This window comes from Macrotis lagotis, chromosome X, assembly GCF_037893015.1.
Source record: "Macrotis lagotis isolate mMagLag1 chromosome X, bilby.v1.9.chrom.fasta, whole genome shotgun sequence".
Taxonomy (NCBI): domain Eukaryota; kingdom Metazoa; phylum Chordata; class Mammalia; order Peramelemorphia; family Peramelidae; genus Macrotis; species Macrotis lagotis.
This window is the reverse complement of record NC_133666.1, coordinates 563,500,075-563,524,024: the sequence shown is the minus strand read 5'-3', so window position 1 is coordinate 563,524,024 and position 23,950 is coordinate 563,500,075. Positions and strand designations below refer to the sequence as shown.

At 34.5% G+C, this 23,950-nt stretch overlaps 1 protein-coding gene and 1 long non-coding RNA gene across 5 annotated transcripts in view; both read right to left on the bottom strand.

The window, feature by feature from the left end:
- The window catches only part of LOC141498095 (uncharacterized), a 63,738-nt gene extending 40,022 nt beyond the window's left edge, over positions 1-23,716 (bottom strand). The window contains exon 1 of the long non-coding RNA XR_012471556.1: positions 1,662-23,716. This is a non-coding gene — a long non-coding RNA (uncharacterized LOC141498095). The remainder of the gene's footprint in view (positions 1-1,661) is intronic.
- OXR1 (oxidation resistance 1) overlaps positions 1-23,950 on the bottom strand; it is a 567,726-nt gene that overhangs the window by 141,686 nt on the left and 402,090 nt on the right. The gene's annotated exons all lie outside the window — the stretch shown is intronic.

The window sequence follows — 23,950 nt, the reverse complement described above, 5'->3', positions numbered from 1 at the left end:
ATAATTTTCATTTTCTCTTTCTTAAATTCTAAAATGACTGATTTAAATGAGGGTGATCTGTATAGAGTATAATAGAGACATAATGCCTATAGTCCTAAATCTAATACCAGGGATTTCATTATTTTGTTCTATTTCTCTAAAACATTAAATTTTAAATATTAAAGGATTTAGACTAATAATTCAAAATTTTGATTTGATCTATATAAAATATATATCATATTGCATTAAAAACATAAAAATTGTAAATAAATTAAATCTGAGCATTATCTTTTGTTCTTATTACCATATACCACAGTTATAATTTATACAACTCTGAACTTAGAACAAAAAAAACTAGTTCAAAACAAGTCTTCTGAATTGTTAACATATGTTTATGCCTATTATCACCATGTTTAAACAATAACCGGTAGGAATAAAATTTAATTATTGGTTATTTCTGGTTAAAAACATTACTGTTTAAGCATTTGGACTTGCAAAAGACTTTGCCCTATAATGGGCTATAATTTCTTTTGAAATGAGCAAAATGAAAGCAAGATATTCAGTTTCAAAATAATAAATATTAAGTACATTATTTTATTATTAAATTGAAATTAATCATTAGGTTTTCACTACTATGATAATACATATGGCACCCCATATTTTAGTGTTGTCCTCACACAGTTGCAATTATGGAAAACCTACCTGGTAATGGTAATTACTTCATTTGACTGATGAGACTTCATAAATAAGTAATAATCAGGACACTTTCATTTTTAAAAGTCAATAATGAATTCCATCTGCTGCATGCCATTAAAAATCAAAGAGGTTACTTACATGCCCTCGTTCTTTTTATATCTTTAGTCCTTCAATTTAAAAGGACAAGTCAATCCATCAATTACAATGATGCCTCAGCTATTTTGACCATTAAAACTCTTTAAATGTCTATCCTCACATTTTTGCTAAACCCATAGAATTTAGAGTAATAAACTTTTTTTTAAAAAAGGAAGAAAATTACACAGTTTTAAAAGATAGGCAATTAAGAAGATTTTAATGAAGTATATTAACAGTATAGGACCCTAACAAAGCTCAATTAAGGGGCACATTCATTAGTCAGTACTATTATGATAATAGTTATACTGCAAAAGTTGAAGACTTTAAAGACAAGGTGAGATAAAGCAATTAAAGTAAATTCAGCATTAACATTTCTGATCTTGATATAAATTAATTCATTTGAAAGAACGAAATGCATCCCTTGCTAATGATACACTCCAAAGACCTTTTAACAAAATAATACAGACTTCAGAATGCCCTTCTCAGGCTACTTTTGGGAGCAGCAACTTACAGAATTGCAATCATCAGGAGCACCTGCAGCCTGATGTAGGAAGGATGTAGGGGGAAGGCTTGGATTTTCCTGCTTCAGAGATATCATTTGTATGAACATACATTTGTATGTATGTATGTATGTATATATACACATATATGTATATGTATATACATATATGTGTGTATATATATATTTATTTATTCTATTCTCTCTTCTTTCAGTATTCTGTCACCAGAGGCAGAAAACAATAGGCTTATTTATCTGCTAGGCTTCGATCACATAACGTGAAATAAGCCTTGTTTCTGAACTTACTCTGACTCATCTCACTTCCCAAAATCACTAGAGTTCTCAGACATACCTTTCCGTGAGCAGAACATTTCTAAAGTCCTCCTTTCAAGTCAAACTCAGCAAGCCATATGCTAACCCTCAGAGGAAGAGGCAATTTCAGGAGCTTGTGTTTCCCCTGGTAATATAGTACTGTACTTCCTTCTCCAGCCCAGCCCCCAAACCCTGGTCAGAGTGTGCAAGATTCTGAGGTTTCTGTTTGGCTCACAGGAAACCTACTTTACGTCTGTATACTTGCACTTGGCTCACGGAGCCTTTTGGAAAAAAGTTCTACTGTGACTGGCAAAAACAGGGAACCCAAGGGGTTTGACTTCATTCCTTTGATACTCTCTGCCTTTTGTGACCTTGATTTTGGGCTTTATGAAGGATCCAAAGATAGCTAGGTGTAGCATGGTATAATACAACGTGGAGGGTGAAAACAACAGACCTGAATTTTCATTTCATCTGGCACTTGTTATCTGTATGACCTGGACCTCAGTTTTCCCACCTCTAAAAATGAAAGATCTGAACTCGATGATCACTAAGCACCCTTCCACTTCCAACATTCTATGATTCTCATATGATTACCTACTTCAATAAGTAAAACATAATTGAACTATTTTCAAAAAATAAAGCTATTCACATTGCAAATAGGTTTAATAGCTCAGGTACCCAAGTTATCTGATAGCTAGAGTGTAAAGTACACTGGGGTCCTGTGTCTCTACAAGTATGCAAATACTATCAGTAGAAGCAAAGTGTTCAACTGTTAATTGATATATCAAACTTTTTTTTTAAACTAAAAGAATAAAGAGATAAAAGGAAATAGCATGCCACTGGTCAAATCTTACCATGCAATTTATATTTTTTAAATTTCTAGGTCTTTATTTGAACCCATTGCTTTCCAGTATATTTTTCTCCTTATATGGCACAGTTGTCCCAATGTATGCTAAACACCTTGAAAGATGGGATAATTTTATTTGTTATATAGTTTAGTTTAGTTTTATTATTAAACTTTATTATTAAAGTTTTGTTATTAAAATTTATTAATTATAGAAACAATATTGTTATGATCATACTTTTATTATAGTTTTATATGTGCATATATATTTTAAAGCTATTTTGTGTCCTTTGCATTGTTCAAGATAATGAATTTGTAGGTGATCAATAAATATTTATTGAATGAATGAATGAATGATATCTTTTTCTTCCTATCTGGGTCATAGGTGTTATTCACACCTTGCTGTAGCAGCAATAGCTATATTCTATCTCTGTCTTACAGAAATTTTTGCTTCAAGCCATCCTTAAGAACTTTGGTTACTCTCCTCATTCTTCTATCATATTTTCTATTGAATTTAGAAGATTCATATCACTGGGGTTCCCCCCAAATTTTGGGGAATATGGGTCAATGATGAATATCAGAGAAACCTTGAGTTTTTTCCTAGACATATGCTTTCACATTTAATTTTAACACAATAGATTAAGATCATTAACAACTGAGAGCTACTGTATGCTAATGAATGAAGGGGTAAGGAATGTAGTTAAGACATGTAAAGAATTAGAGGCTACTTTGCCCAATGGTATAATGAATTGTTGATAACACTAAGAAGTCTCAGATTACCACCAGTTATTACTAGCCCAACCCTATAAATAATATCCAGTCCTACTCTAAATGACTCATTGTGGTCTAGAGATGACCCCGGTATGGTAAGACTATAATAAATAACTAGCATATATATCACTTTAAGGATTTCAACTTACTTTACATCCATTATCTCCTCTGAGTATCCTCAACAAGTACCCTGTGAGATAATTACAATTATTATCCCCATTTTACAGATGAGGAAACTGAGGCTGAGAGTGATTTGTCCAGGAGGATCACAGAGTTAATAAATGTAGAAGTGAAGATTCAAATTCTGAGCTTCCAAGTTTTGTGTCACTTTTCTCTCTGGATTTCAATTTTTTCATTTATAAAATTAAGCATTTGGACTAGATGGCAAATGACATCCTTTTTTTAAATTTTAAATCAATGATCCCATCTTCTTATGAACTGTATTATAAGGACAAGTCTAAGTTTGGATTTCTCAGAAAAGGGAATCACCAAGTGGTTCAATTCAACTGAATTAAATTTTGTAAGAATTGATTAAATGCCTACTATTTTCCAGGAACTGCTGGGCACTGGGTATATATGAAGAAAAATGAAGCTGTCTTTTTTTCATTAATTTACAGTCTTATCATTAGGAGTAATGACTTTTTTGACTATGACAACTGTGAAATCTTCTATTAAGATATGGATGGGGGGATGAGAGAGGGAGGGTTGACCTGCAATGATAGAATGAATAACATACAAAAAGAAGAAAGAAGGAAGAAGAAGAAAAAGAAGAAGGAAAGAGTATTAAAAGGATGAGAGGGAGAAGGGACGAAAGAGATGAGGAGAAAGATGATTTTAATTGACTATACAGAACCAACAACAACTAAGTTCAGCAGTGTATGGAGTGCTAGTTCTAAAGTCAGGAAGACTCATCTTCCTGAATTCAAATTTGGTCTCAGATACTAGTTTTGTGACCCTGGGCAAGTCACTTAACCCTATTTACACCAATTTTCTCATATGTAAAATGAGCTGGAGAAGAAAATGGCAAACCACTACAGTATCTCTGCCAAGAACAACCCAAATGGATGACAAAGAGCTGGATAAGAATGAAACAATTGAACACAATACAGAAACCAAAGGTTATCATAAATACAGAACCAAAGGTTATCATAAATATTAAATATTAACTAAGCACCTATTTTAAGCCAGTCACTGTGCTAAATGCTGGGGATACAAAAAGAGCTTGTAATCTAGTGGAAGAAGACTACAAATAAGGGAAGGAGAAGACTGGACCAGACTGGAGATGGTCAGATGGACATCAAGATAAACATCAAATTGAAGTGTATAATCTGTTACATAGCTGCTAGATGTGAAACAGTCATAGTTACATATCTAGCGGCTTCTCTAACATTCCCATGATTTTACATACTGCTTATTGACCAGATTGGATTCAATCATTGATTTATTTAGCGAGCAGAAATTTCAGATAACCATCATTGAAATGATGCCAGTATGAACAAAGTTTAGGGGAAAATGAATTTTCTCTAAAAGGGGAAGAAGGGGAGTAAATTTTCAACAGTGTTCCCACACAAATTTAGTTTATTGAGTAAGAGAATAGGGTCAGGGAAGGATTTTAAAGATTCCTTGACTTCAAATTATATGACATGGTTAGGGTCTTCATAGGAGCAACAGCAACAGATTGATCAGTTTTGTGGGCTTTTTTTTTAAAGTCAAGTCTCTGAACCACTAAGGAGCCTAAAGAGCTGGTCACAAACAACACCAAACTACCAATCAAAAAGCCTTCAGAAGTGTGAGCAATAAAAAAGGTAGTGCTTATTATATACTGTCTTCAGTAATTACTATCATTTGTATTATGTTTGGGCATAGGACTCACAACTGGAAAGGACCTTAGAACTCATCAGTTCAGTCTTTTCTTGTATAAAGGAGAAACTGGGTCCAGAAAAATTAAGTGAATTTCCCACAGTCACATAGATGGCAAGTGGCAAGTCTCTCCTCATTCAAAATATGTTTTTAAAAGACAAAGAGAGACACACACACAACATTTTGTTTCTCTGGTCATTTGCTGTCTATTTAGTGTAATTTATTGGTTATTTAATGTCCAAATGAAGATAAAGGAGATTCTGAGTATCAATCTTGAATAATAAAAGTTTTTATTACCTAAAATTTCCTTTAGCAGTAGGGAGGGGGGAGGGTGGGGGAGTGAGAATTGGGGATGTTGGAGAGCTGATAAAAATTAAAAAAAAGAACCACCGGTAACTGAATTTAAGTTTGGTTTGGTAATTAAGATCAGGACTCTTAAAACACTCTTTCCATATCATAGAATTTTTAATTCTATGACCATAAACATTTCCAGAGATTTGCAATTGGGAATGTGTTGACTGGTGGTTTGCTCAGGCCATGTTTAGTATTATAGTGCCCTTGAACACCATACCCAAGGAGAATATAAGTTTCATGAAGATGGCAACTCTTCTCTAAATTTTATACCTCCCCCAGAATATCCAGTAAATATATTACATTACTTAAACATTTGTTCAATTGAATTTAAAATGACAGAATTACAAATAGCAACTGCAGTTACCAGTGGGCACTTCCTCTGATTTTTATTTAACACTCTTTAAAAAAATTTTTCTTTCATATAGTCTAGTTGTTTTGTTTAGACTCTCACCCACTCTGTTAACACAGATGCTAGAATGACTAAGTTATGACATGTGCTTTTAAAATACCAAGTTTTTATGTGAAGTGATAAAGAAGTGGAAAGGGACAGCTAAATGGCACAGTGGATCAAGTGCTGAGGCTGAGTCAGGAAGACTCATCTTCCTAAGTTCAAATCTGGCCTCAGCTACTTACTAGCTGGGTGACCTTTATAAGTCACTTAACCCTATTTGCCTCAGTTTCCTCATCTATAAAATGAGTTGGAGAAGGAAATGTCAAACCACTGTAGTATCTTTGCCAAGAATACATCAAATGAAATCACAAAGAATTGGACAGAGGGAAAGGGACAGTGGAATTACAAAAATTAGAAATCTATTCAGAGAATTTTTTTTTTGGTATGGAGAACAAACCCCATTGCAAAAACAAATGATCCTTTTTATTTTTCTTCTTTAAAAAACTCTTCCATTTCCTTTCCACTCCACAGTACTTTTGGAAGCAAGTAGTTTCCCTATTTATAGGATTTTAATTGTTGGCAAGTATGATTACAAAATCCCATTAACTAGTATCATATTACACTGCCAAGGAAACTGCCTTAATTGGAGATCTGCATTTCATGGTTAGGATGCACTGCCAGGAAAAAGCCAAAAAACAAAAAAGAGCAGTTTTCTTTCCATATTAAGTGCCTAATCATGTAATCTATGGGAAAACCAAAGGATCCACTGAGCCAAAGTGCACCATCTCTAAAATGAATGTATTTTCTGTTGATGGTGGCTAGTGCCATTTGGGGCTAGGTAATCCTTGAAATCAACTGGTTTAACAAGTGGAGAACAAATGTTTCCATACTACAAGAGTGTTGAGAAGGTGTTTGTGAAAGGAAAATTTAGAATTTCTTAGGTAAGTCATTGACACTTTGTATCCTGGACCTGGTCCCAAGGGCTGGGCTCTGGGGAACGTATATACCTAACATAATCCCTGCCCTCAAACTTGCTTGGTAAGCTTTGTGCAAACTGAAATGGCTAAATGTGATTTTTGTGAAAGTCAGTGAGTAGGTAAACAAGCTTTGATTGACCGCTTATTTTGTACTTAGCATTGTGCTATGCTCTAGTGATATGCAGGAAAGCAAGAACAAAATATCAGACCTCAGAGGGCTTAAATTCAAATGGAGGAGCCAATATGTATCTCTATACATAAAATTTATGAGTATTTTTGTTCTCTTCAGTGACCATTAGCTTTTTACTAAAAGGAAAGTAGCAATACATGATAGTTTTCAGCTTTACTCTGGGAAAAACCACCTCCTTATAAAATATGAGTTTTCTCTCTGAGGAAAGAAGACAGGCTACAGACATGCCTATAACAAGCCAGCATCCTTCACTCTTGTTCTATTAGCTTACAAAGAGGTAAATGAATAACTGGACTTTATATTTAATCTTCCAGGTGGTGGCTGAAACCAAATGGGAGGGTGAATACCAAGTTATGATGAAAGATCTCAATGATGATAATGATATAATGATATTTTATATTCATAATAACCCCAAGAGGGAAGTGCTATTATTATTATTATTATTATTATTGTTACTATTATTTTGTGGATAAAGAAAATGAGGCAAATTTGCGTGTATCTGAGATAGGATTTGAGTTAAGTCTTCCTGACTTCAATCAATTACTCTGTCCATTATTACTTTAATTAAGAAGCTGAAAGGTGGTTATTTAAGTTCCTGAAAACAATTTACTGTACTCCCTCTTCTGCCATTGTGATACTGAAGGAATTAGCAAATCATTTACTCTTTATTGCCCTCTACTGTCTAGAAATAAAGCTATGTATAAAGGCTTTAATATTTTTTTTCCTGCCAAGGCTTTTCTAGAGTCAATTACAGTTACAAATTACAAGTCAATTACAAATCATTGAGCCAATTTTCCCTTTTTTTTTTTGGTTGAAGGTCACTGTTCAATCAACTCAATTTTATAAAGAAATTGGCACAATTTGATACATTAGGAGTTTCTCAAAGTACCAGACTTGGGAGAGTTGAAATATATATATATGATGCCATTAGAATATTTCTCAGAAAAAAAAAGAAAAAAAACACTTTATTAATCAAGTCCTGGGTTGAGGTGCTTTCTCTCACCTCCCTTCTGTGGGTAGGTACGTTTGACAAAAGAAAAGGATCTTGCTTATTGTCCTTGAAAGAGATTTGAAGCAAAAATATTTGCCCTGAAATAGTGCTCCTAAAAGCAAAAGCAACTTGTCATGAAGCAGCTAGGTAGAGAAGTGTATAAGGGCACTGGACTCCAAACCAGGAAAAATGAATTTCAATTCAACTTCAGATCCTTACTAGCTGTTTAATCCTGGGCAGGTTACTTAATCTCTTTCAGTCTCAGATTCCTCATCTGTCAAATGGGGAAAACAATATCCATCTCCCAAAGATGTTGTGAGGTCCAAATAAGATAATGAATATAAAGTATCTCACAAATCTTAAAACACTATACATATATAAAATAACGCATTATGTATAGATCTATCTATCTATCTATCTATAAAACACACACACATATATTCAAATTCAGGCTCTTACACATACTAGTAGAAAGAACGCTGGATTTGGGATAATTAGAACATGTACAATTTTGGATAAACTATGTGACCATGGCATTGTCACTTAACTTCTAAGTACACTAAGCAATTCTGCAAGACTTTGAATTATAGATAAGTTGCCCCATTGGTGGGAGGAATTTATGCATTTAGTTCCCCCAAAAAACAAAAGCATATGTAAGTAAATATCATAAGCTGTAATTCTCTCTAAAGAAATAATTACTCAGGGACCATTTCTACAGGTTATAATTTATACAAAATCATTGTTTCTCTCTTATTTATAAATAAACACAACTCTGTGAGAAGGGGAATATAAAAGTTGCCTATTAACCAATTTATTTTACAACTTGCTTATTAATGCTCTGAATTTTTAAAAATTAGTTTAAGAAGAACTTTTGGTTAAAAGTGAGTTTTAAGCATAATCTCTGAATTTCCATGACTCATGCTTCAATCACTCATTTTTATTTATTTCTGGATTCCATTAGGATGTACCATCATGTCCATCCCTAACAACAAAAAACAGATTCTTTAAGTTATTTCTTATTTCAGTCAGATGTTTGTCTTTTCACAATGTCACACATTTCAAAAAGCTAAGTATAAAGACTTTTTTTTTTCCTTTTCACTAAGGTTTCCCTTTCTAAGTCAGTAACAAATTTTGAGCTGCTTTTCTTTCTTATTTTGTTGAAAATATTATTCAGCAAGGATACTCTTAATTTCACATCTACCAAGTCTACTTAAGAAAGATTTAATAATTGCCTAGCTGTGTAATCTTGGGCAAGTCACTTAAACCTATTGCTTTAAATAAATAAAAATTTTTAAAAAAGAAATAAAAACAAACATTTAAAATGTGAGTTCACAAGTATATGGGCCCCTTGATCAGAGATTCTTAACCTTTTCTGTGTTGTAGACCCTGGTGAAGCCTATGGATCCCTTTCAGAATAAACTTTTTAAATGAATAAAATAAAATTCATAGGATTACAAAGGAAATCAATTATATTGAAATAATTATCTAAATACAGGGTGTCCCAAAAGCTAGAGTATAAGTTTAAGTTTACAAAGCTTAACTTAAGCTCTATAATACACAAACCTACATGTATAATGCCTAAATGAGCACTAAAAGAGATACCCTGAATTCATCTAAAACAACAACAACAAAAAGGAAGAATTCACATATGGTATCCCAAATCCCATGCCTGGTTAATAATCCTTGCTTTTGTATCTTCCCTATCTTGGAGAAGAATTGCCTGGGAATAAAAAATATTATCTAAATTGCTCTCCGAATAGAATTTTTATAGGTTTTATAACTTGTTTCAAGCTTAGAAAATGCCAAGGACTTACTATTTGTTAGAACTAAAAATGAATGATGATAGTATTAGAATAATTTAGTTTAGTTAAACTGGTCTCTAAAGTTTTAAACTTGGTACCCCTAGCACTGAATGGGCAAATATAAAATGTAGTCTTATGATACTTAAAGTTTTGTTGGGAACCTTATACTCAGCAAGTCCTTCGAAAATTGGTCTCATCTTACCTTTCCAGTCTTTCTGTCCATCCCATTCCCAAGAACACTAGGAACTCTTCAGTCTGGTGACAGTGGCCTCATTGATGAAATTTAAAAAAAAAACAATCCAACTTCTGTTTGAGTATTTTCCTTGGCTGTCCCCCATGCTTGAAACACTTTCCTTCCTCATCTCCACCTCTTAACTTCCCTGGCTTTCTTCAGGCTACAACCAAAGGCTTAATCCCCTTAATGCTGTCCCCAAAATAAAAGTTCAGTTTTAAGCTTTAGAGTTTAAAAGTACACTAAAATTTTAGACCTTAAAACTATACTAAAACTTTTGGGATATCATATTTCCATACAGAATGGTGAGGGAGCATCTCTAACCAATTTAAGTTCTGTATCCTTCCTATGCCATGACTAAGTAAAACTCCTTTGTTGACTATTGAATGACCTTACAAATATTTGGTTTCAAAATATATATCTAAATTATTAGAGAAGCCAGGTGGCATAGTGGATAGAGGTCTGGAGTTGAAGTTCAGAACACACATTTTTGTAAGGTAAAATCTGACCTCAAACATTTACTAATGACAGTCACATAACCCTGTTTGTCTTTGTTTCTTCATCTGTAAAAATGATTTGGAGGGGCAACTAGGTAGCACAGTGGGTACAGCATTGGCCCTAGAGTCAGGAGGACCTGAGTTCAAATCCGACCTCAGACTAGCTGTGTGACCTTGGGCAAGTCACTTAATCTCATTGCCTTAAATAAATTTTTTAAAAAATGAGTTGGAGAAGAAAATACCAAACCGCTCCTGTATATTTGCCAAGAAAACCTCAAATGAGGTCACAAAGAGTTAAAGATCACTGAACAACAAATAGATGTCCATCCTGAATCCGGATCAGTTCCCCACAACACTTAAATGTAGTGACTGTATCTAAGGTTGTAAGCAGCATTCTATCTTAGTGAATTCTCACCTCTCTTCTGAGAAGACTGGAATGTATTTCATTCACTTTTCATTTTTCTGATTACAATTAAACTTTTTTAGTGAATTACATTACACTATTACTATATTTACATTATTGGAGTGATAACATTTCCAAGCTGGCAAAGAGAATGCACAAAAGTGAGAAAGAACCAGGGCAAAAACCTCAAAGGTTATTTCATTAAGTATAATGTTGCTGCTCTTAAGGTTGCTTGTAAAAAATTAGAAGAGCTGAAAAGCATGGGAAAAGTCACTGTCTCCACCAGAGGACACTTTTCTGGGTTTCTAGTAAAGGCAGTCATTTGACAGCAGAACCAGATAAAACCACCAGCCTGGCAATACTTCTTTTACCAGAGTTATACAATGGAGAACTTTATTTACAGCAAGCATTTTGCACCTGTTTGACAAAGCTGCTAGACAGGTTTCTGTTTCATGTTAAGGACTTTTATGAACATCTTGGCAAAAGCAACTTGGGCAAGCTTTGGCCTGTTCACTGGTTATGAGGGCACTGGATCTTTAATGGAGAGTAAATTCATCAGACTCATTCTTAGCATTATCAACAGTATACAGAATGTACCAATAAATAGAAATCTGCTGGATCTTTCAGGAGAAACAAGTCTCAAGTCAGTGCATACATAAATCCTTTGACATTCATAGCATATTCCTTCCTACAAGAGAGCAAAGTTTTACCAACAAAGTTTAGAAAGTTCTACAGAAGACACACACACACACACACACACACACACACACACACACACACACACACACACACACTTCCTTCCCCAGCTCATTTTATAGATGATGAACTCAAGCGAAGAAGGTTAAACATATACATATTCTGAACTTGCTAATCATCAGCAAATGTGAACATTTCACATACAAGTAAAAACACAAAAAAAGAATTACCTAGGATATCAAGAATCACCACCATGTAGTTAGTTCCCCCACTTTGCTTTGCTAAGCTAAACAATGAATTTAGATTCTCTAACTTTTACTTTATTCCAGGCAGTTTAGTAGTAGTGAATAGAAAATAGATTGGGTTTAGAGACAGGAAAACCAGAGTTTAAATTTGGCCTGAGGCACTGACCAGCAGGACATATCGCTTAACCTCTGTTTTCCTCATTTGCCTCAATAGGAATAATAATAGTACCTTGTAAGTATTGGATGAGATAATCTTTGTAAAATGTTTAGCCTGGGGCTTAACTCATGACATTTATATAAATAAATACTAGCTCTTTTCCCCCTCCAATAGCCCTTTGTAGCCTTTCTGTGTGAGAGGCAGGACTTCTGGCCAGAAACAAGCCTTCCTGACTGGGGTTAGATCATTATCCACTCTGCCTTCTATGTAGAGAAATAGTTAGATGATGAAGCTAAGTTAGTATGGAACAAGGTCATGTTGAATGATTCATTAGTCAATGGAATAACTGAAGGTATTCAGAAAGGTGTTTGAAAAAAGAAATGACATGATTGAAATTGGTGTTATATGATGGCTTGGAGAGGAACAGGGAATGGATGTTATAAGACCAATTAGGGGGTTATATAACAATAATATGATGAGAGGTAATAAAGTCCTGACTTTAGAGAAATGGAAAAGAAAAGATGTAGATATACCTTATAACCCCCACCCCAACGAAAGAAGAGGTAGAGGAAAAAAAAAGAAAGAAGAAAGTTTTAATGAAACATTTAAAAGAATACAAAGACAGCAGAAAAGTTCAATCAGGGGACTGTGTTCAAGTTAATTTTTTTTTTAAAGTTACATATAATGGGAGTTCATGGAGTCACATACACCTCTATTTTTCTATTCTTATTGAATAAGGAAATGATGTTTAACAAGTTGCTAACAAAAAAAGACAATTTTTTAAAATTTTTGCTAGGCAGTGGGGTTAAGTAACTTGCCCAAGGCCACACAGCTAGGTAATTATTAAGTGTTTGAGGCTGGATTTGAACTCAGGTACTCCTGACTCCAGGGCCAGTGCTCTATCCACTGCTCCACCTAGCCACCCAAAAAAAGGCAATTAAAAGAAGAAAATACAGATCTAAGTTGAAAATATAGAGGTTGCTTTGACAGAATTTGGGAACTGATTGGTCGTAGGAGGTAACAGAGAGGCAATAATCAAGAAGGAATGACATTTTGAGCCAGAATGATAAAGAGAATAGGGAAGTAAGAAGGAGGAACTAATTTAATGTGGAAGATGCTTATTTTTGTCTTGCTTATGTTGAATTTGAGGTGCTAGCAGGATAATCTAGAGGCAACTGGGAATTGATGTAAGGAGACAGGATAGGGCTAGAGGCAAGGGTAAGGGAGTAATCTATTTAGATGTGATATCTAAAATTGTGGGTATGTTTTATGTAGGCAAAAAACAAGGGAAAAGGTCAGTGAGAGAATCTGAGCCTGATTATGCTTAAAACAATTAATGGTCCCATTGCTCTTTAGCTGAATCAATGGTGCTAAAATTGAATATAAAATACCACAATAACATAAAGGAAATTGTAAAGAATCATGACCAACCTTAACTGAAGGGAAAGGAAGGAAGGGGAATAAGTATTTTTTTCTTTGTTTTTTAGGAATAAGTATCTATTAAAAGTCCATTATGTGTTAGGCACTACTGAGCACTTTAAAAATAACTTATCTGTTCCTCACCACAACTCTGTTCCCATTTCACAGCTAAAGAAACAAAGTCACAGAGCTAGGACACATCTGAGGTTGCAACTGAACTTGGGTCTTCTGGACTCCAGACACAGTGTTCTATCTCTGTGGTACCCCCCCATCAGTCTTGGTTTAAAAGGACTAAGTGTGAAATATACCACCTCCTCCTCTTGGTAGAGAGGCTATTATTGGTGTGATAACATCAAACATGTCAAATGTGTTTATTTTGTTTCTCCAAAGTTCTTTTTTAACAAGAGAGGGAGTTGGGGCATTTCAAAGTGACAGCCCTATCTATTTTTTTTTTAAGAACCATCAATAAAACATTTAAAAATAAAATTCCTTAAAATTCTTAAAATATATGTACAACACAATTCTGGCTAATAGAACATGTTCATCTGATCCTTCCTTACTGACAACATATCATGAAGACAGGAGTTTCTTTCATTTGGATTCAAAAAGTTCACAGATCTCTCTCTCGTGATGTCCCTAGTCCTCTATGAAGATATAGAGAGCCATCTGTTTTTTTCTTTCCTTAGGAAATTCTGAAGCTTGTTTTGTTCACTTACTGATATTTGATATGAGGATGATGAAACCCTCTATTATAAATGTATTAACTAGAAATTAAAAACAAACATATAAAAACGGATAAAATCATACATGAATATCCCAAATCTTTAGGAAGGCAGAACCAAAGCAATTAACAAAAAATTAAAAAGCAAATAAGAATTTTAATCAATTTTAATTTAATTTAATCAATTTAATTAAAATTAAAGCAGAAAAATTACAATATCAAAGTATCAGAATACTACTAGTTTCTTGAGGGCAGGGATTATTTTATTGTTGATTTTTTTCTTGTTTTTTGTAACCCCAAGAATCCAGTATTGGTGCAATGCATGTAAACAAATGACTGCTGAATAAAAATGATTCTTCCTCCTCTTAAATATTCAAGTACACAAATGTCAAAGATAATTGCACCTGCATCTATGATCAGTTGTATAGTACTTTCTCCCAAAAGAAAGCGATGCCCTTCAAACAACAGTAACAGCCATTTATATAGTACTAGTAAGGACTACAAAAAGTACTAGAACTTATAAGTACTATATAAAGTACCAAACACTGAACTAAGGCTTTTAAAATTATTATCTCATTTGATCATCACAAGAACTCTGAGAGATATCATTCCCGTTTTACAGTTGAAGAAACTGAGGCAGAGAAAGATTGGATCATTTGCTGTCACAGCTAGTATCTCAGACTGGATTTAAACTGGGGGAGTCTCTTGTTCCACCCAACTGTACACTAGCATAGACTCATAGAGCTAGATCTGGAAGAACTCAAGGATCATCTAGTCCCACACCTTCATTTTACAGATGACAAATCTGAGGCCCAGGCAGATGAAAGGTTCTTTATAATACAAAACCAAAAAACAAGGAAACACAAAGCAATAGTTTCCTTACTCCAAGTAAAGAACAATTTTTTTTTCATTTCCTCCTAATTATGGATTTTAAGCAATCTTTAGTGAAGAAAGTAAATATTATTCTTTATTTGATCTATTAATGATTGACATTAATTGTATCCTATATTTCAGCCTAGGGAGCCAATGAGGTACCTTGGCAAGACACTTGACTGAGTCAGTATATTTTTATTTGGATAAATGGATTAAAATCTCTTATGAAAAGCTGCTTTCTTATGTAGGCCTTTCAGGCATTTTATAAAAACTTTGCAAACCACTATAGAACAAAAACACCTTACCTAATAGTTGTTGAACAGCTGTGCACCTAAAAAGAAATTTTTTTTTATTCCATCATGCTTCCTGATCCATTCACCCTATTTAACTATTTAATCCAGCAACCAACTAGGTAAGCCAAGGAAATCTGCCACACTTCGTGATTTATCTCAACAGCTGAAATACTTTTTATTCAGTACAGACAGTGGTATGTTCAAGAAGATAATTTCAATTCCTGTTGGCCTTTTCAGACAAGTGATAATGAAAGGTTCTTTATAATATAAAACAAAACAAACAAAAAAAGATTTCCATTTGGAAAAATGTGAAACTATCATATGGGTTAGAGATGGTAGAAACCAAACCATTTAAAGACTGTCAGTATAACTCTCAAATGAATATATGCAGTGCTTGTATATTGTATACTCAACACAAACACAAAACTTAACATATAGTCAGTGCTTAAAGAATGTTGGTTGATTGACTATAAATTGAAAATTTCCTATAAAAAGATGCTACTGACTCAAGAATTTTCCCAGATGACAATGGACTTTTCTTTTTCTTTTCTTTTCCTTTTTTTTTTGTTTTTTTGCAAGGCAATGCAGTTAGGTGACTTGGCCAGGGTCGCACAGCTAGGTAATGTGTCTGAGGTCAAATTTGAACTCAGGTCCTCCTGACTCCAGAGCTGCGCCATCTAGTTGCCCCTGTCAATGAGCTTTTTCTAAGTTACTAGCTAAAACTTCTGGCCAAGGTCAAGAATCTAATTTATCTGTAACTGTGGAATACAATAAGGCTAATGAACCGATATAGTAGTCAAGATTAGCAGATGCTATTCTAATCAAATGATCTAGGCTGGTAAGAGTCTTTACTTCCAGTCTACTGATGTACATGAAAGATACAGATTGTCATTTGAAGGGATATCCTCTTATTGAAAGAGATGTTAACTATATTCCCAAGCAATCGTGTGGTTTCCCAGTAGTTGAAGGTTTTGAATACTCCTCCCTAAAGTTACCTTTACTGCTTTCTCTAATGCTTTCTGTGAATATTCAGCTTTATTGCTTTTGGATGCCCCCAAAATTAATGATATTGAGAGTGATCATGGGCAGGGCCCCTTAGCCCTCATATTTGCACTTCATATCTTATGGTGTTGAGTGCCAGGGGAAAAAAAAGAGATGAAATGAACATTTCAGTGAAATGACCAATTAAAGAAAAATAGACACTTAACCTTGGGTAAGTAAAAAAAATATTAATAGGGAAAAATAAATGTTTAGTAAGAGAGTAGGTTGGGTAATATCAATGTTACCTATTCACAGTTAACAAATAATTAATTAATAAAGATGAATTTAATTATGGAATAGCATAATACTGCTCAGGAATGAATCCACTTGCTTCTTTAATGAAAAGATTCTAGGTCATCTTTTAATCTCACCAGATGTCCAATTAAATCTGCATACTTTTTAAATATTTCTTTTAAAAAAAGGCAAATTGTCATATACTCAGTAATATGCATTTTAAAAAGATATCATAATGTGTCTTGATGTAATGCTTAGTAACAGTTATCCTAAATTAATATTTTCTCCTGAACTCTTGAAGCTCTTGCATATAATATATTCATACATTTAAATTCTTTTTACTAGTACATTTTAATTACTGGTTCTTTGAAGGTTATAAAAATCAAAATTTTACTTCACATTAAAACCAACTTTTTCGTGAGAAAACATGTCTGTTAAGCATGACTTTAAAAATAGAAACACAGAAGGAAAATGTTTAAAAAGATCCCTCAAAAGTAAACTTCTCATATTTTTTATTGCTGTTCTGCCAGTTACATTTTTTTCAGAAAGAAGATATTTTAGAAGATGAGAATTACATAGATATATCAAGGTTAAATTCTTTGGAAATACTGCATTGGAACTGTCCTTGTTCCTATAAAAGAAATTTGTGCAGCTAACATCACTTTAAGATAGGTCACAACCTGAATAGTCAATTAGTGGGAGGACTGTACTATAGGCTATTAAAATTTCAGTGTTAGAAAGGTCTCCAGATGGCATCAAATACAATTTATATTTAAAGAGGAATCTTATCTTCGATAGCTTTGACAAATAGTAGATGGCACAGCAGGTTAGAGCACTGTTCCTGAATCTGGCTTCAGATACTTACTAGCTGTGTTACCTTGGATACCTTGCATCCAAGACTATCTCCAGTCAACATGAGTCATATCTGGCCACTGGTCCCAGATGACTCTGGAGGAGAAAGTGAGGCTAGTGACTTAGCCCAGCACCCATTCACTGAAATACAATTCATCTGCTTGTCATGACATCACCTCCCTAATGTCATGGCCTTTTTCAAGATCAAAGGACAAACATGATGGGGGTAAGACCTCCAGTGATGGAGAATCCATCACCTCCAGAAGTAATCCATTCCAATTTAGGACAGTTTAAAGTTTTTTTAGACTTTTTCTTTATAATAAGTCAAAACTATGGTGAGAAAAAGATAAGCTGAATACTTAAGCCTTACTTCAAAAAATATGGCTTTATCATATAAAGTTTCAAATCCTAACAAACATAAATTTGGGTCTCTTTTATAGTTTTAGCTTTCTACCCTTTTTTCCTCTCAAAGAAGTGTTCCTTAGAAAGTACCCAAAAGTTGGATCATGGGAAATATCTTTTAGAGGTTTTCTGGGAACTAATATCAAACAACTGAACTCTTGAGATATTTTCTATAAATATTTGACAAACAAACATTGAGTATTAGTCACCTGTACAGTTGTCTTCTGAATTGGGTATTGTATAGTCCATAGCACACAAAAGTAGGACTTCAAATACTGACAAGTTCTTAAGAAATAACAACACATCAATATATTAGATTTGTTCAGTATAGAAAGATGAATAATGGTCATTCTTAATATATTGTAGACTATATTAAAGAAAGATTTTAGGGAATATGGACCTGATAATTAATTGATGTAGTGAATTTGTCAAGGTAAACTTCCTTTATCACTGCAAAATGACACTCTTCTGCCATTTAAAGTCATAGAGAGTTGACTATGGTACTTAGAGTTTAAGTGACTTACCCAGGACGATATAAATAATATGAATAGGAGGAGCGAATTGAACCAAGGTCTTCTTGACTCTGAGACTGACTCTTTCTGGCCACTATGTCACATTATCTTTGGAGAGAGGAATAGCTTCTAGGAAGAAATATCTTAATAAGCCTACTCTGCTTTGCTCAGATCAAATCTAAAGTATAACATTCAGTTCTAAAATCCAATGTTTAATAAGAACATTTATAAGGTAATTGATGACATCCAGAGAAGAGCAACCAAAATAGTGAAGAATATTGAATTCATGCCATAGAAGTATCCCCTGGTTGTATCTAAGTACGTAAAAGGCAGTCATGGAAGAGAGAGTAGATAAAATCTCTTCCTTCATTAGAAGAGAAGAAACAAGGAATGAAAGAAAATTGCAAAGAGACAGATTAAGTTTTAATTGAGGGGGGGGGGAAGCCTTAACAATTAGCAATTTAAATTTAATTTATCTAGCAATTTAAATGAACTGGTTTTGGTGATGGCAGATTTCCCTTATTTTAGGTCCTTACACAAAGACTGGGTGACCAAATGCTGAGTACAATGTACAATGGATCGTTTTTTGGGTAGCTGTTGGACAAGATAGTCGACTACTGAGGTCCCAACTTTGACATTCTGTGATTCTTTGATCTCTGAGTATCTTTGAAAAGTACAACATGACAGCATCTTCTAAGTATGAGGGATGAGAGAATGCTTTGGGTCTCTGGCCAAAAGCAGGAATCATTTTTTGATAGATTACAAATTCTTTTCATCCTTGACATCTTATTCTATATTATATGCTCCAACTCTAAATTAGTTTGCCAAGTACATGGTTTTTCTCAGAAGATTTTCCACTTTCAGAATATTAACTTAACCTTTTTTTCCAGTAAGAGACTTGACAACAATCCAACACATATGGAAGACGAACAATAAAATTTTAAAATTTCCTTTTTTCCTGGTTAAATAATTAAAATGAAAGTTCTGATGGATATCAGAATCACTTATTGAAAACAATTTTCTCTAACCCTGATGTATGATCAGCAAATGCTGAAGTCTTCAGGCTCAGTCTGACTTCCTTATCATGTTCTTTCCAGCATCAGGGCATTGATTTACAATTATTTTAGATTAAAATCAAGTAATTTCACTGACTTTGTATCTTATTACCAGTTTTCACAGTTGGAAATGCTGAACTTGATTTCTCTTGTCTGATGAAATAAGAAAAAAATAATCAGCACTTTAAACAATAAATTATAACTGTGAATAAAGAAAGAGGTACCCAGTCTTCTTGGGAAAAAAGGAAGGCAGATCTAAGCCAGACCCCCATAATAATACTACTACTCATCAATGATTCTTTAATCAGAAAATAAGAATATCTCTCTCTCTCTCTCTCTCTCTCTCTATATATATATATATATATATATATATATAAAATACTACTCACTTTATACTTTTATATTTATATTATATTTTCCACATATATATGATACACTTAGATCAGAAAATAACTATATAATATATACATATATATATATATATATATATATATATAAATATATATATGTCTGTGTGTGTGTGTGTATGTGTGTTGGTTTAATCATATTCCCAGAATTATTGTTCCTGCCATGTTCCCTTTAAGTACTTTCCTACTTTCTTTCTCTTTCTATTTGACAAGTCTATTTACCTCTGAACCTTTGTACAGATTGCTCTCAAAGCCTGGAATGTACTCTTCTTCTTACCTTTTTTTAAGATTGGGCTTAGTTGTGACCTCCTGAATGAGTTTATTTCTCCCCTGTCCTACAGTTATTTGCAATCTCTTCTCAAAATTATGTTATGTATACTTTGCATTTACTTGCTTGTATCCATATAGTTCCTCTAGGAAAATACAAGCATTGTTCAGTTTTTCTCTTTGCACTCCCCAAATCTGGAAAAGTTTCTTCCAGGTAACAGGTACTTTAAAAATGTGCTCACATATACACACATTCCTGCCTTAACTGGGAGAAGTGTTAAAATCCACCAAGGAAAAAAAACTAAAACCCAGTTTTAGTCCTATGAAATGTGGATTCTAAAGGGCATGAGCAGATATCCCTGGCCTGCTTCTGACTAATCAAAGCTATTATTGAGAATTTGGGTGAGTCAGAAATAACCAACTTCCTGACCAGCAAGATGAACCAGTGCTGAAAGAGCTTGGGGTTTTGGTATGGCATTGTGGTCTTATGGTCTTCTCTAAATTCCACTTAAAGTAGCAAAAGGGCAGGCTATCACTTGAAAGAAGAAATAGCTTCTAGTTTGGTCTCTTTTCTCTTGTCAGGTAGAGAAGGAACTTAAATAGTTGAGTTCATGCCTGGGGCACTAGTTACATTTTCCACTTTTTGCTTTCTTTCTTGAGTAGCTGATCAAACATCCACCTTGAGCTTGATGAGTCCAAGATTAGTTGACTATTGTTGACAGGATAGCTGGGGTGACTATGGCAATTTCTTAAAATAAGACAACAATGAAGGTTGCCATTTTGTTTGACTCTTTTTCACTTGAACATTTAGAAGTCATTGAAGGGTTATGAATTAGCCTAATTTTAATTTTATGTGTCAGTGACTAGGGAGACTGTAGGAGAGGGAAAGAGAAGGAAGTAGCAGTAGGTGTAGGTGAAGAAGTCAAAACACTCAAGATTAAGTTTGTGTATATGGTGCAGTTTGGGGCATCCAAAATAATGAATATAGTTATGTCAAGGATGACTGATCACAGATCTCCATCAAAGATAAAATAATAATGAAAAAGTTTGAAATGTAGCAGAAATGACCAAAATGTGACTCAGAGACATGATGTGAGTACATGCTGCTGGAAAAATGGTATTGATAAACTTGTTTGATGCAGGATTGCCATCAATCTTCAAGTTATAAAAACACAATATCTGCAAAGTGCAATGAAGTGAGGCAGAATAAAATGTGGTATGCTTGCACAGAATTTCAGAACAGCACTAACTCCCCACCACAACCACTACAACTTCCTCCTAGACTGAACACTACTATCCCACTCCCAAAGGTCTGAAACCTAGAAGTCATCTTGGATTCCTCACTATCTCTCTCCCCCACCCCAACCCCCATGGTCTGGCAATTTCACCTTTGCAATGTGACTCCAATATGCCTCCTTCTCTCCTATGACACAACCAGCATCACTGTGTAGGTACTTATCATCTCATACCTGCATTACTGCAATAACCTGCTGGTAGGTCTGCCTGTTTCAAGTCTCCTCCACTTCAATTCATTTTCCATTAAGTCACTAAAATGATTTTGCTAAAACAAAGGTCCAGGTCCATCTGATCCCCATAACCCCCCTTATTAAATAAACTCCATTAAACTTCAATAAATTCCAATGAATAATAAAAGCAAAAAAAATGCTGTTTGGCATTTAAAACTCTTTATGGCATATTCCCTTCCTACCTTTCTCTATTCTTACATCTTATTCCCCAAAACAGACCTGTCCATCTAATGACACTAGTCAACTAGGTGTTCCACAAATAAACAATTCCATCTCTTGGGTTGGGGGTTCTCTCTGAATTTCTCCCATCCCTGAAACATTCTTTCTCTTCTGTTCTGACTCCTGACTTCTCTGACTTCCTTTAATTCTTAAATAAAATTCCATCTTCTACAGGAAGCTTTCCTCAACTCCTCTCAATTCCAGTGCCTTCCTTCTAATTATTTCCTGTTTATCCTGTATACAGCTGTTTGTTTTGTATATAATTGCTTGCATGTTGTCTCTCCCTTGTTAAATTTATAAATTCTTAAGGTTAAGCACCGTCTTTGGGGTTTTTTTGTATTCCCCCCACTACCCAGCACACAATGGTGCCAAACTATCACCATTTTAGGGCCAGAAGGGGCTTTATTGGTCATATAATTCATCTCTTTCATGTTTTTTACAAATGAAGAAACTTAGGACCAAGAGATTAGAGATTGACTTTCCCAAAGTTATGCCTTGAATGAGAAAAACAGCTTGAATCTGAACCCAGATCCCCTCTGGCAGTAAACCCAACACTATTTTGTTTAGGCTATCCTGTGTGTCACTCAATTGTGCCTGATACCAGGATAACTGCTTTCATTAAAAGTAGAGAACTTAAAAAATGGACCTTTTGCCTTTCTGAAGACCAGTTCTGAAACTACATGTTCAAAGTACTATTTGATATTGGGGTTCTGTAGGATGAGGTCATATGTGGGATTGGGAAGGGGAAGAATCTCAATATTCAGTTTCCCCAGGTCCACTCATTTGAGGAGTATAAGCAGGGGAGAAGAAAGGGGAAACATAATCAGTGTTGCCATTTTCCTCACACTGTAGGGCAGAAGGACAGAAAATGAAGACTTCCATTTCCTGCTGATCCAATTTCCCTCCCACAATCTTATGGGTAATGAGAAGGGGATGGAGGGAACAATGAACTGTGGTGAATTCTCACCATTTATAATGACTTTTTAACTGGCTATGGCGTGAAATGGAATGGTATACGTCAATATATCATATTTTACCCCCCAGCTGCTAGTGAGAAAGGGAAGGTTTTGTGAATCTGGGTAGAGTGTAGGTGTAGGAAACATATAAACAAGGAGGCATATATAAAATTAGGGGAACAATTGAAAATAATTGGCAACCTGACATTTTGAAGTATGAGTAGGGTTTTTTTAAGGTTTTTTTGCAAGGAAAACGGGGTTAAGTGGCTTGCCCAAGGCCACATAGCTAAGGTAATTATTAAGTGTCTGAGACTGGATTTGAACCCAGGTACTCCTGACTCCAAGGGCTGGTGTTTTATCCACTATGCCACCTAGCTACCCCAGTATGAGTAGATTTGAAAAATTAGTTTTAAAAAAATATGATGTAATATATTTCCAATAGTTCAGCCCCTGGGTGAAGCACAATGATCATATTTAGAATTAGAACTGGGAGGGACTTTAGTGATCACTAGCCCATCATCTTCCTTTTATTTTATTTTATTTTTTTAATTTTATATTTATTTATTCTTTTAGTACAAATGTTTTTTTGTACATTAATAAAATATTCTTGTTTAAGAGTAAACAGAATACCCCCTCCCCCCACAAAATATAGACTCGCTTGAGCAATAAAGGGGAGAGAAAAATTAAAATTAAAAAAAATAATAATAATTGTAGGTATGGCCAGGTGGTGCAATGGATGGAGCTCCAGCCCTGGAGCCAGGAGCACCTGAGCCCATATCCAGCCCCATACACTCAACAATCACCCAGCCATGTGTCATGCAAGCCACCCCAACCCCAATGACCTGCAAAAACCAAAAAAAAAAGACCCAAAATAAAATAAACCAAAGAACCAAAGAAAATGTGTTATATCTGACCACTCTCCCCCCATGGTCCATCCCTCTCCTCCATCACTCACATCTCCCCCTTCCCCCTGTCCCCCTCTTCTTACTCCAGATGCCTATACTCCATTGAGTATATATGCTGTTTCCTCTCCTAACCACCTCTGATGAGAGCGAAGTTTCCCCTCATTCCCCCTTGCCTTCCCCCCTTCCATATCATTGCAATAGCTCATTGTAATAAAGAAAAAACTTATTGTATGAGAT